Here is a 12,547-nt window from a genome sequence, read left to right on the forward strand (position 1 = left end):
AGGGATTTATACACTAGAGCAAGGAGGCTGTCTATCTAGCTATCTAAAAATTAGATTATTATCAGTTGTGCAAGATGTGAGTCTTCAAGGATCTCCTTACTGGAAACCAAGTACCCCATTGCAGCTACTGGGTTTATCAGGGTAGCAAAGCAGAGCAGTCCAAGGCCTACTCAGGGCAGGTGGTGTGGGCTAGTAATCCTCATTCACTAGCATGCAATTATAATACTCAATAACCCATTGACAAAGGAAAAATACATAGATCACACATACTACTGGATACTACACATTAAATTACAAAGATGCACATCAGGAAGATGGAAATATGTTTGGTGACTTTCTGAAATGACATTTGACCCTGTGTTGGTAATGGTCCCCATAATCATAACCTCCCCCACCTACACCAGATAGAATACAGCAATATAAGAGGGTGTCATTTGAAACAAACCAGGACTACAGCAGTGGAGGTCGAGCTTTGGCATGGCCTGCGATGGCCACTCCGTGATTGAGCTCCATGACCATGGACATCATATTAGGCGTGTAGTCACTGGTCCCCAGATTTTCTGAGGTTGCGATCTTGTGAGGTGGTCCCAGGAGGTCGATGGGTTACTTCATGGCTGCAGGAATGGCAGTGGGGCAGCGGCGGAACAACGAAAGCTGCATAAGGGACTCTGACACCACTCTGCATCGTGGGACCTGAGGACAGGTACGGCCAGAGGGCCTTGAAGGCCCAGTCAGAGCAGTAGCCCTTAGGATCTGGCCGCTCTGCGTGAAAGCAGCGAGTTGGGCAGTCAGCTTGGTTGAGACGACCTAGTAACATATTGGGCACCTGCCAGCAGAGTCTCCTCGGCTGTGAGGTGAGTGTGGGGCCTCTGGAAGTGCAGAGGTTCCAAGGGAAACACCCTAATTAAAGCTGACCTTCTTGACTCAGCCCGGGTAGGACCCGTCGCTGAGCCTGGTGGAGGCAGCTGACAGGGCCGGGGTGGATGGAGAGGGCAATGTTGATTAGACCCAGAAGAGTGAAGCAGTTGCCATGCCTTCTGGGCCATGATCACCGCCTGAGCAGGAGACGATATTCACTATAGGCCTTGCTTACTCCCAGATTAATCACCATGCAGCAACAGGGGACTGTGCAAACTGCCTTGGCATTCTAGCTTTTGTGGAGCAATAATGCAATAAATGCTGAACAGGCTTTTATGATATTGGCGGATAGGATTGACAAGAGAATGGCCCCTGTAGCAACATTTGGTGGGACAGAACCATCTGCGCTGACACATACAGCACCCCGGCCATGCTGCTACTAAAATATTCCTCACGACTAAGCAGTTCCACTAGGACATTTTAAATCTGCTCCTACCTGACAAAACAAGATCGCCAGTAGGTACCAACATTTCAACAGATTCACATACCCAAGAATATCCATTGGGGCCCCTACACAGACTCTATTCAAGAGTGCACCTGGAATCTCAGTGCATGAATCCCCCACCACTAATTCCAGCTATGGCTCCCAAGAAAACAAACAGAAAGAAAAGTTACACAACTTGTGGGTGCAAGCACTCCATGCTGAGGGAAAGTAGCAGCTGAGCCCAGAGAGGAGAGTACAGCTCGAAGGGAGATTAGTATGGCGCTGATGAATGAGGACCTGCTCACCAGCTTCAAAAGTTTTAAGGTGGAGCTGCGGAATGAGCCTGTGGTGGACAGCCGAGGTCAGCGATCTCAATTCCAAAATCGGTGAAAAGATCGCCATGCTGCGGTCAGATATGGACATGGTAGGAACCTGGGTTCTTGAGGCGGAAAGAGACCAAGAGGAATTGAAGAATGTGCCCGCATCTCAGCACAGCTGTCGTGAGTTTCAGGCCCGCCTCATCCCTGGTGGCAGTGGTAGGCCTTAGGTTTGCTTTCTCTGCCGTTTTTATTGTTTTTATAGTGCTCATTTCTGTGCTTCATTAGCTGTATTTACAGTGCTTGTTGCCTGTTCAGCTTTGTTTTGTACTTGTTTCCTCCCTTCTCCGCTGTGCCCATTTTCCTTCTAGTCAGCTGAGGCGGCAATTGGAAGCTGACCGCGGATTTCTTACGCGATGGACAGAATATTCTACAAGCAATGATACGTGATTTTTGAAGATCCTTTGGAGACGAGGATTGGTTCCCCTTGAGTGTTACCTATGACTGACACCGTTTAAATCAAGTGCCCCTGACGAAGGGATATCATCCCGAAATGCATTGGGGAGAGAAAAAATATTATTTCATTTGATTTATGAACGTGTTATGAAAAACGTATTTATGATTTGAAAGTCAACAGCAAGTGAACAAATGAGCATTATTTTTGAAAAAAACTGCAATGAATAAGTCTTGAAAAAACTTGGAAAAATCAAAAGAATAAACTTGATTCACAAAATACAAACAAAGCTTACTTATTGGATTATAAAGGCAGATGGATTTCAGCCAAATGTAGTGCGGATAGGGTCTAATGACGACAGTCACTAGTAGTACTTTACTTTGTCTTTGCGGAGATTGGCATCTCCTCTCCTTCCAGCACACCAATTAAAACAAAGATAACTACATTGAAAAAGACAAAATCAAGAAAAACAGGAGTGCACCCCGCAACCCCACTTCACACCATTTTCCTTCTGTGCCATCGCCGGTCCCGCTTCCCACCGCTGCGTCCCGTCCCCGCTCCCATTCGTCTGCTCCCCCCTCCCAGCTGCTCCTCCCTCCCACCTCCACTTATTATGGCGCCTGCGCCGCTGGCGCGCCTAAGCAAGCCCGTCCGTGCCTGTCTGTGCCTGGACCACGCCCAGCGCCAGAACCCTTGGCCCCCGCAAACACCACAACGCCCGACAGCGCTAGGATGCCAGCACCCTCCACGCAATCAACCCCGGACGGGAACACACCTGCTACCAGGCCACCCCAAAGCGCACCGAAGGACCCTTCACCTGCCGGAACTGCAGCTTCATAAGCACTCGGCCCACAAAACCACCAACCAAAGGACCCAACTATTTCAGATGCTTCCTCCTCAACACCCGCTCCGTCCGCAAACATGCTGTCGAACTCTGGGACCTACTCGACTCTACCTACCCAGACGTCTCCTTCCTGACAGATACCTGGCTGAACCCCACCTCAGCTCCCGACATCGCCATAGCCATCCCGGAAGGCTATAAGATCACCCGCAGGGACCGCACCAGCGGCATAGGAGGAGGCTATCGCCATTGTCCACAGGAGCACCATCAGTCTCGACCAACACTGGCGACACCCTCAGCACCGCCGAACACATGCACTTCCAGATCCACACTGACTCCAACACCACCCTCAGTGGAACCCTCATCTACAGACCCCCCCGGACCCTGACCACTATTTAGTGACTCCATCGCCTACTTCATCAGCAAACTCGCCCTCGCCTCCATGGACTAAATCCTCCTCGGGCACCTGAACTTCCACCTCGAGAACAACAACGACACCAACTCCACCACCCTGATCGACAACCTTGACAACCTCGGGCAGCTCGTGACAACACCAACCCATGCTGCCAGCCACATGCTCGACCCCATCTTCACCGCAAGCCCCCACATCTCCTTCAACCTCACCACCGAACCCCACTGGACCAATCACCACTGCATCCACTTCACCTTCAGGAAGCCAAACACGCACCATCACACTCAACAGATGCCTCGACACTGCTGGAGCAAGGTCACAGAAGACCAGCTAACAACCTCCCTCGCCCAGAACCCACCCACCGACCCCAACACCACCGCCTACAACCTCAGACTATGGATCAACAACTGCGCCAACACCCTCACACCGCTCAAGACACCCTCCAACAGTGACACCAACAAGAAAGCCACCTGGTTCACCGTAGACCTCCAGGCCTCCAAACGAACATGCAGAAAACTGGAGAAGAACTGGCTCCGTGAACAAACCCCGGACAGCTACGCAGCCCACAAGAACGCCATCTGCAGACACCATCAACTCATCAGTGCCGCCTAGAGGGCTTCATTCAAAGACCTTGAATACAACCAAGCGGGGGGAGAGAGAGAGAACAAGTGGATTCAGTCTCCCTAAGCAATATGATTAAACAAATTGGAATCCACTTAAAAAGTGGTGGTGGTCCCTAAAGTGATGGGGAGCACATAGTGTTGTTTAAATGCCCCTCACACACCAACAGGCCCCTTGGTGTCATGCTTCATCATCGGGGCCTTCGCACCCCTCTACGGAATGCGGCGTGCTACGACTAACGACTGCGTAGGAGCACTTGGTAGTGAACTATGTGTGGGTGTGTGTTTAGGGAGAGCATGTGAGTTAGTGAGGTGAGGTGAAAAAGTGAGTTTAAAAAATACCTGGCTCGTAGGAAAAAAAAATATTTATTATGTCCTCGGCTGGTATTATTAAAAAGGTGCAGGTTGAGGTTGATTGTATACGTATTAGGGTATATCAACCATACAGGGTGTCAACATGTTTCGGAGTACAGAGACTCCTTCTTCAGGACAAGGATATGCACGTTATCCTCACCTTACTCACATGTAATGTTAAAGTGTATTCTACAAAAATATATATACAAAAGGTGAAATGTACCTATCAATGTTGTTTGTATTAGTAAGCTCAGTTGCGCCCAATTGGCGTTGAAGAGAACTTATAGTTCAAAGTATGATGACCTCATGAGCCTAAGCGTGGTATTGGGGGATTCCTTCCTCACTGCTCAGTAAAGCAACGGTTACTGCATGGTCAAATCGCCTGTCTTCCCCTCAACGCTAGCACGCTTAGGCTCAACCTCGCCGTCGCCACATTCCCCCACATCTGAAGAACGACTGCTAGCAGCAGATCCTTCACCCACCTCGCCGCCAAAACCTGAAACACCCTCCTCACCAACCTACGGCAGACCCAAGACCTACTGGCCTTCTGAAGATTGCTCAAGACCTGGCTCTTCGATCACTAGCAGCTCCCTTCCCCCCTCCCCCAGCGCCTTGAGACCCTCACAGGTATGTAGTGCGCTTTATAAATGTCATGATTGATTGATTGATTGACAGGAAATGAATGTCCACAGTAAACGGACCATGATTCATCACTTTATGAAGAGGGGCATTTAAGATCTCATTCCATCGCAGGACATATGCCTCAAATGGGTAGATGACACTAAATTTAGCCACAAATTATACTCTCAGGCAGGCCTATTATTCATTGGGACCCACAAAGCATAATGGGATCACTTTCTTTGTAGGCAATGTGTTCCCTTTCTGTGCTCTCCAGTGTAAGAAAAATAGGGAGGACTTATTTCTTGTTGTCAGGGGCTCGGAGGGAACTTACGGTGGTGGTAATATGTATGCTCCTAACACTGGCCAGGATGCCGTGCTTTATAAAACTGTTGACATCTTGACAGTGATAACAGTGGGCGACAGCATTTTGATGGGCAACTTCTACTCTGTGCGAGAACCCATTTTGGGAGACAGGAACAGGCACCCCACACTTGGGGAAATTTTCCTCAACATTTAAATGGAAGCTGAGAGACTTTGAACTCCAGAATATTTTGTGAGAACAACATCTAAACGGACAAAGGCTATACCTTCTTTTCCCATATCCATAAGACACAGTTGAGAATACATTATATACATGTTTGCTCTCCACTAGTTACTTTAATCTGGGCTCTGAGATAGTCACAATCTGTATATCTGCCCTTGCCCCTGTGACTGTGACACTCGATTTGGGGATCTTTCCTCTGAGAAGTCTCAGATTGATATCCAGCCCTGGTCTAAGGAGACTCAGCTGACGGAATCCATAAAGGAGTCATTTCAACATAATGACATCCCTGGCATGTCGAAGGTGCAGCTCTGAGAAGCAGTGCTACGGGGTACATGCATAATTAAGCTATCATATCTTAGGATATTCCAACAACAACATAGATAAGTCCTTGAGAAGGAGCTTAAAACCTTGAAAGGAGATTACAAACGTACCCCAACATCTGAAAGCAAGGGCAGTTCATGACGCTTTGAGGCCAGTTATGTATTATGGACACAAATCAGCTTACACAGCAACAAGATAGGTTCCCACTTGGCCTGTCTGTTATGCATACAACAGGAATGCCTCTATGTGATAGATATAGTTTTAGACAATGGTACTAAGCTTACTAGAAAGGGGGACAAACCAGCAGCCTTTCACTCCTTTTATAGCAAACTATAAGAAGGAATGTCCCATAAAAGATGCTCAAACTGAATACTTAGACACAAACAACTTCCTCAAGCTCACTACCTCACAACGCTCACAGCTAGAACAAGCATTGGCATAGTCAATAGGTCTCGCCTTTGGGACCTTATAAGTGTTTAGCCATGCAACAGTTGATGTTGTTGCACCAAGGATATTGTGCTGCTTAACTAAATACTTATAAGGTCCCAAAGGCGAGGCCTTTTGACTATGCTTGTATGACTATACTTGTCTGCCTAGGCAACCTTGATGGCTGTCTCTTAGATGCTGGAGACATTTGACTTGGAAAGGGCCAGAAGACCCTTACAATCCTGCCCTGATGCGATGGGTTCAGATATCCGAATTTTCAGTTCCGCTTTATTGGAATTTCATGCAGAATCCATTTGTTGAGTTTCATGCTACATTGTTATGATTTGCAAAAAAGTGAAACTGACCGTATTGGTCACTTTGGAAATCCATCGATGGGTGGACTGGCACTTTCTAGCCTGAGTCCTAGATACTGCGGGGTTCAGCCCCCATTTCTTAACAAGGCCGTTGGTGAGGTATCAGGAATCATCTTCTAACATAACTAACCCTGGGTGTAGTTCGGGAAGTAGCGCTACACGTAGCCACGCGAAGTGCACTTCGCACTACGCGAGCTACGCGAACTGCGTAGTGCACTGTACAAAATGCTGTTCGCACTGATTGCACAGTGCCGGGTGCATGTCCACACTGTGCAATCAGTGCAAACTGCATCTTGCACAGTGCATGCAGTTGCTGTCTCCCGCTCGAGTAGATTTCTACTCGAGCAGCAGCTTTCTCAACGCGGACTGGTAGTTTCTTATTGCGAGCATAAGCGACCACTCGCAATGAGAAACCTGACCTTTCCGCATTGAGAATCTCGCCGGGAGATTAATTTTCCACGCTCGCGATCGGCAATTTGATGTTGCTGATCGCAAATGAGGAAAAAGTCTCACTGGGATGGTATTTTGCTTGCTCGTTGAGGACCACGAGCAAGCATGACCGCTGCACAACGCTACGCGTGTTTGCACTGTGCTACATGCAATTCGTCTAGCGCGAAGTAGCGCAAACTTCGCAAACTACGCGAGTGTAGCGTAGTGCTTTAACCAGGCTTAAACATAACCTTCATTGGGAGAACTACATCTGCCCTCTTACTGAGAAGGGACATCCATCAGGGATGCCCCCTATCACCTCTACCCTTCAAGCTTCATGTTGAGCCATTGTCAGCGTGCCATTGAAATGACGGAGATGTCTCAGGCCTTACTTTCGGCACAGAAGAACACAAATTTATGAGGTTCACTGATGATATCGTATTGGCCCCGATTAATCTGAGCACATCACAGAGACTACAAACTCTTCGAAAGTGCTTGCAACAAGCATCCGGTTTTAAAAGTCCCAATCTCCCTTAAGAGGAGGTTGTCAGACTCAGGACCCTATTGCCATTTCACTGTGCAACTACCAGTATCTCATACCTGGAGGGTATGCTTTTGACAGATATATCCAGATATCTGCATAGATGGGAGACTCTCCTGGTGTTCTGGTTGGGCCAAGTTAACGCATTTGAAATGGACAAATTGTCCAAAAATGCTGTATCGCTATGCTGTTCTAGATTCCTTCTTTTAGACGATAAAAAGCGTCTTTTTGGAAATATAGCTAGGGAGGCTAAAGCCCACAAGTATCCTATGCCATCCAATGCAAGCCAAAAGAGGGGGATGGAGTTGCACTGCTAGATGTCTGCTTATATTATGTAGCTGCCCATCTGCAAGTTTTAGCTGACTACAGTGTGCGGGAATCGAAAAAAGCTTGGGTACACATGGAAAGTGCTGTTGCAGGCCCATCTTTCTAGGACTTGTTCTGGAAACCTACACATAACAGACACCATAACCTCTATCTTGGCACCCTAACAGCCACAACTTTAACGACCTGGGGCGATTTCAATAGGCGATTACATTTCACCATGTATCGCTCTCCTTAGGCTCCAATTCACTTCAATCTGGAATTACTCTGGCGCTGGCCCTGGGACCATTTGATGCGTGGAGACACGGTAGCTATCTCATGATCCGGGATCGGCATGCCAAAATGACAGCAAATCGTTTAATGATAGCAAGTGAGATTTCCATCTGGATGAGATGGACAGTTGCGCTACACCCAGTTGCAACACTGGCTGACACATTCTACAATGAAAGCAGTGACTCTGAGAGGGATGTATGATGTTACAACGCATACTTTTACAATGCCTACCTTTACAACGCATTTTTTACACCGCAACATCCATTACAACGCATACCATTACAACGCTTGCCATTACAATGAATTCTTTGAAACTACCTTTACAACGCATTCCACCACAACGCATATTACATTTACAACGCATACCATTACAACGCATAACATTACATTGCATGTAAGGTAAGTATTGGATAGTGTAGGGGTAAAAATCACTATTCTAACTCCAGGGGGTGCAACAGTAGGGTAAGTGTTGGATGGTGTACGAGTACTATGTGTTGTAATGCTATGCGTTGTAATGGTATGTGGTGTAATGACTGTGTTGTAATGGCATGCGTTGTAGTGGTGTGCGTTGTAGTGTCATGCGTCGTAATGGTTGCGTTGTAAATGCATGCGTTGTAATGGATGTTGCGTTGTAAAAGTTTTGTTGTAATGGTAGTGCGTTGTAAAAGTTGCGTTGTAAAGGTTGTTTCCCCCCTGGGAGGCCTAATGCAGTTTAAGCACTTGGTTAGAGGCACACAAGGGGTAATATCTACACTTTGTCATTTACTCCTGAAGGCCTGGCTGCCGAGCACTGACCCTTATCTAGAGAAGTGGACGACTGTACAGTACACACTTACATACTTTACAAAAATAAATATTCTCATGCATATTAGGCAAAGAAGCTAATTATAAGCTGCTATACAATTGATACAAGCATTCCACCATTATACACAAATGCTACCTGACAGTTAGCCTGCTGTGTTTGAGGGAGTGTAAGGAACAGAGAGACTTTTCACACATTGTGTGGACCTGTCTTAGGGTAAGGGGGTTCTGGAAGGAGGTATTTGCAGGGTTTAGAATGATTCTGGGCTGTCCCATTACAGAACATTCCCATTTATACTCCTAAAGATGGGGTTCTAAGATCCCCAATACAAAACTAAATCCGATAACTTTGTTGCATGGGCTTTTCTGGTGGGGGGCAGCAAAAATAACTATTGCAGTCGCGTGGAAGTAAAAGAAGCCTCTGACATGATACCGTGACACTCAAACCTCTGGAAGATTGTGGTGACAGAGAGATTAATTACTGCCACCTGACTGATGACTCTGTAATCTATTAGGATCCTCTACTACAGTATCTCCTGCATAGGCTACCTCAGAGACCATTTCCTCCTCATCTGAGAGTTTTAAACCTCTTTTGACTTTTTTTTACCCATTGAATTGATAGTAAAGACAGTGTTGCTAATAAACATTGTTGATGTAATGATGCAATGCCTCCTCATCTTGAGATCCTAAGCCTGCACCAGATGGACTATGTTTGGTAGTATTAACAACTCTGAGTAAGTCACAGTTGGACCTGCTTAGAGGTGGGTAGGCTTCTGTATTTCATTTTAGAGGTGTATAGGTCTTTCAGAAATGGTCCTGGCAAAGTGCCTAATAAGCTGTACACCACGTATGACCTAGGAGAGATGGTTTCTACTGCACTTATGTTGGGGAATCAGTAACAAACTTGATAAAAAAGGGAAAGCAGGACTGCTGGCCTTGTCAAGGGGTCATACCTTCAATAAAAGGAAGGTGTATTCGCCTTCTCAAGAGGTCACCTAATTAAACTATAAGGCAACCCTATTTTCTTTATCATTGAGATACCTCATTATAATAAATGGGATAATCACATACTAGGATTTACCTTTAAAATCAATGGGCACAATATCCATGTTCAAATGCCTGCACTATTATTAGGCATTGCTGGGTTCTTCAACAAATATTGTCAATAAAGCTTATGTATTCATTATAAAATTAAACATGTGTTATGTTATATGGTCCTTTTACCACTTCAGGCCACATACGACAGCCATAGTACAAACCAGTAGTGTTCCCTGCATTTCTGAGCTGAAGAGCTAAAGCTCCAGCTTTTAGAATGCTTGAAAAAGTTGGAAAGTCTCCGATGGTCATATATCCTCTGACCGGGGAGACGCAGGGTAAGTGCATTCCCTGCAGCCCCTAAAGGAAATTGTGTAAATGTCTACCCATATTGGGCACCACAAAAGCAAAACAGGTTCAAAGAACCCCAATGCAGGGTATTATGGGATGCTCCAAACCAGTCTATGCTTTTGGTTAAACTCCAACCTTGAGCCACATCTTTTGTTCTGCTTTTGGCTTTTTCTTGGAGGAGAGAGCCCACTCCCATGCTGCCGACTGAGGCTCCTGTCCTGCCTCCCATACTTCTGCTTCCTCAGCTGGTGAGAACACACCTCTTGCTCTCCTGCCAGCGCAGGTGTGCACTACTGTCTCATGGCCCTCCGCTCCCCCAAACACGGGCACAGGGTGCAGAGAGGGCACATGGCATTGCTGTGTGGCTTTTGCTCTGGGTCCCAGGGATGGTGTCCCGGAACCCGCACACTATTGAAATGCAGTGTAGTGAATGGCAGGTTTTGAGGGTCAAAAAAGGAGAACGTATAAAGGGTGATTCCAGATATTTACAATATAAATAAGTTGTTGATGGTACCATTCTAATTTTAGGAATTGTGGTGTGTTAGAAAGTTCTTTTACCCTAAGGAAAAGACTTCTGCTGGGATTTCAAGAGTCACGTTTGAGAGGAAACTATTTTCTCATGACTTCCCCATAGATGTTATGTAAAGTGCTCCAGAAGCTAAAATGAGAGCATATTTTCTGTCAATTCACACTATCTTTCTCTGCCATATGAAAATGAAATCTGACAGCAGTGTTGCCAGATTTTGGGTGCTGTCCCAAGCCCAAAGCAGCCAGGTAATGGCCCAAATTCAGCCCAATGCAGACCAGGGTTAGCCCAAAATGCAGCCCAAAGCACCAATTCTCAAATAACACATAAATAGCCTTCAAGAAACATTTTCCTTTCTGAGGGGATACACAAAGCTGGCATGAATATATAATTCAAGGGGAGAAGGTGCCGTAGTAATGCAATGTGTTACAACTGCAGTCTCTTTTCGATGTATGTAGAATTACTGAAATAACATGAACCTAGCTAAGGCGCAAAAGAGCACTGCACAGATGTATGCAAGAATAGGTATTAGTGATATCCTCCCTATAATGCATAAATTGAGCACAGGTCATGGGCAATTTGAAACCAATTAAGATAATTCCTCATTTTCTGGTGAATAGGCATTGGTGCATTTCTACATATGTTTCTACTACATCTGCTTCAGCACACATGTCAAGTCCCGCTAATTGCTATGTTTGGGATGGAAGGCATCAAAGATGTTTAAAGTCACAAGCATCATTGCGATACAAGTAGTATTCAACTAGCAGAGGTGGCATCCCAGCCAATAGATAATGCCATTAATGACACATAGATTAGACAGATTTCAAGTTTGTAGTCCAACCATCTAGGCTCTGAAAACTCCTCACTCTGCACCCAACACCCCTACCATAGTAATAATAGCACAGAGGTTAGCTAACATTAAGTAAAACCAACAGCTCACTTCTGTTCGCTACCATACGGGTCAAAGCCGGTGGAACAAGTGGGTAAATAACAAGCCTATTCTCTCCCCTGGCAGCCAGAATGCCAACGAGTCATCTATCATTGTTCAAATGTTAAATAAATACTGCACTTCCACAGTTTGCAAACAGTGAATACTTTTACGAACTGAGCTGTGTACAAATAGGCCAGTTCGGAAAATTCTGATTCAGAGCAGGTCGCACTCAGACCTACCACTTTATTATTCTCGAGCCAGGTCACAAATTGTGACTCACTCCCATTGGCTGCCTTCATAGGGGCTGTGGCCTGCTGGCACCAGCAGACCACCATGTCTGTGATCGTTTTTCAAAAAGGAAAACTTTTGTTATAAACTGCTGCACAATTTTCTTAACCAAAATGGACCATGTTTAAAAAGAAAGTTTACTTTTGCTTGTTGGAGAGTTGAGTGTTACCCGTTAGGCCACTGCCTATTCCCCAACAAACGTTTTTTTCTTTTATTTAATTCACAGAGGGAAAGGAGTCCTAAAGGGGGCCACTTCCCTTTTGCAGATGGGTTACCTCTACAACTTGGGGAGCTGTAAACTTCAATGTTCTGACAGTCGATTTTGGTTGCAAGACATTAATACATAGTATACCGTCTCTATTTGGATTAGGCGCCTACAACATGGCTCCTCCCACTATCCATTGACAATCCCGTTTTAGAAA

The 12,547-nt window shown here is 46.0% G+C and overlaps 1 protein-coding gene across 1 annotated transcript in view; it reads right to left on the reverse strand.

Moving 5' to 3' along the window:
* Nucleotides 1-12,547, reverse strand: part of LOC147717712 (E3 ubiquitin-protein ligase TRIM39-like) — a 723,224-nt gene that overhangs the window by 685,622 nt on the left and 25,055 nt on the right. The window lies entirely within an intron of this gene.

This window comes from Lissotriton vulgaris, chromosome 5, assembly GCF_964263255.1.
Source record: "Lissotriton vulgaris chromosome 5, aLisVul1.2, whole genome shotgun sequence".
NCBI lineage: Eukaryota > Metazoa > Chordata > Amphibia > Caudata > Salamandridae > Lissotriton > Lissotriton vulgaris.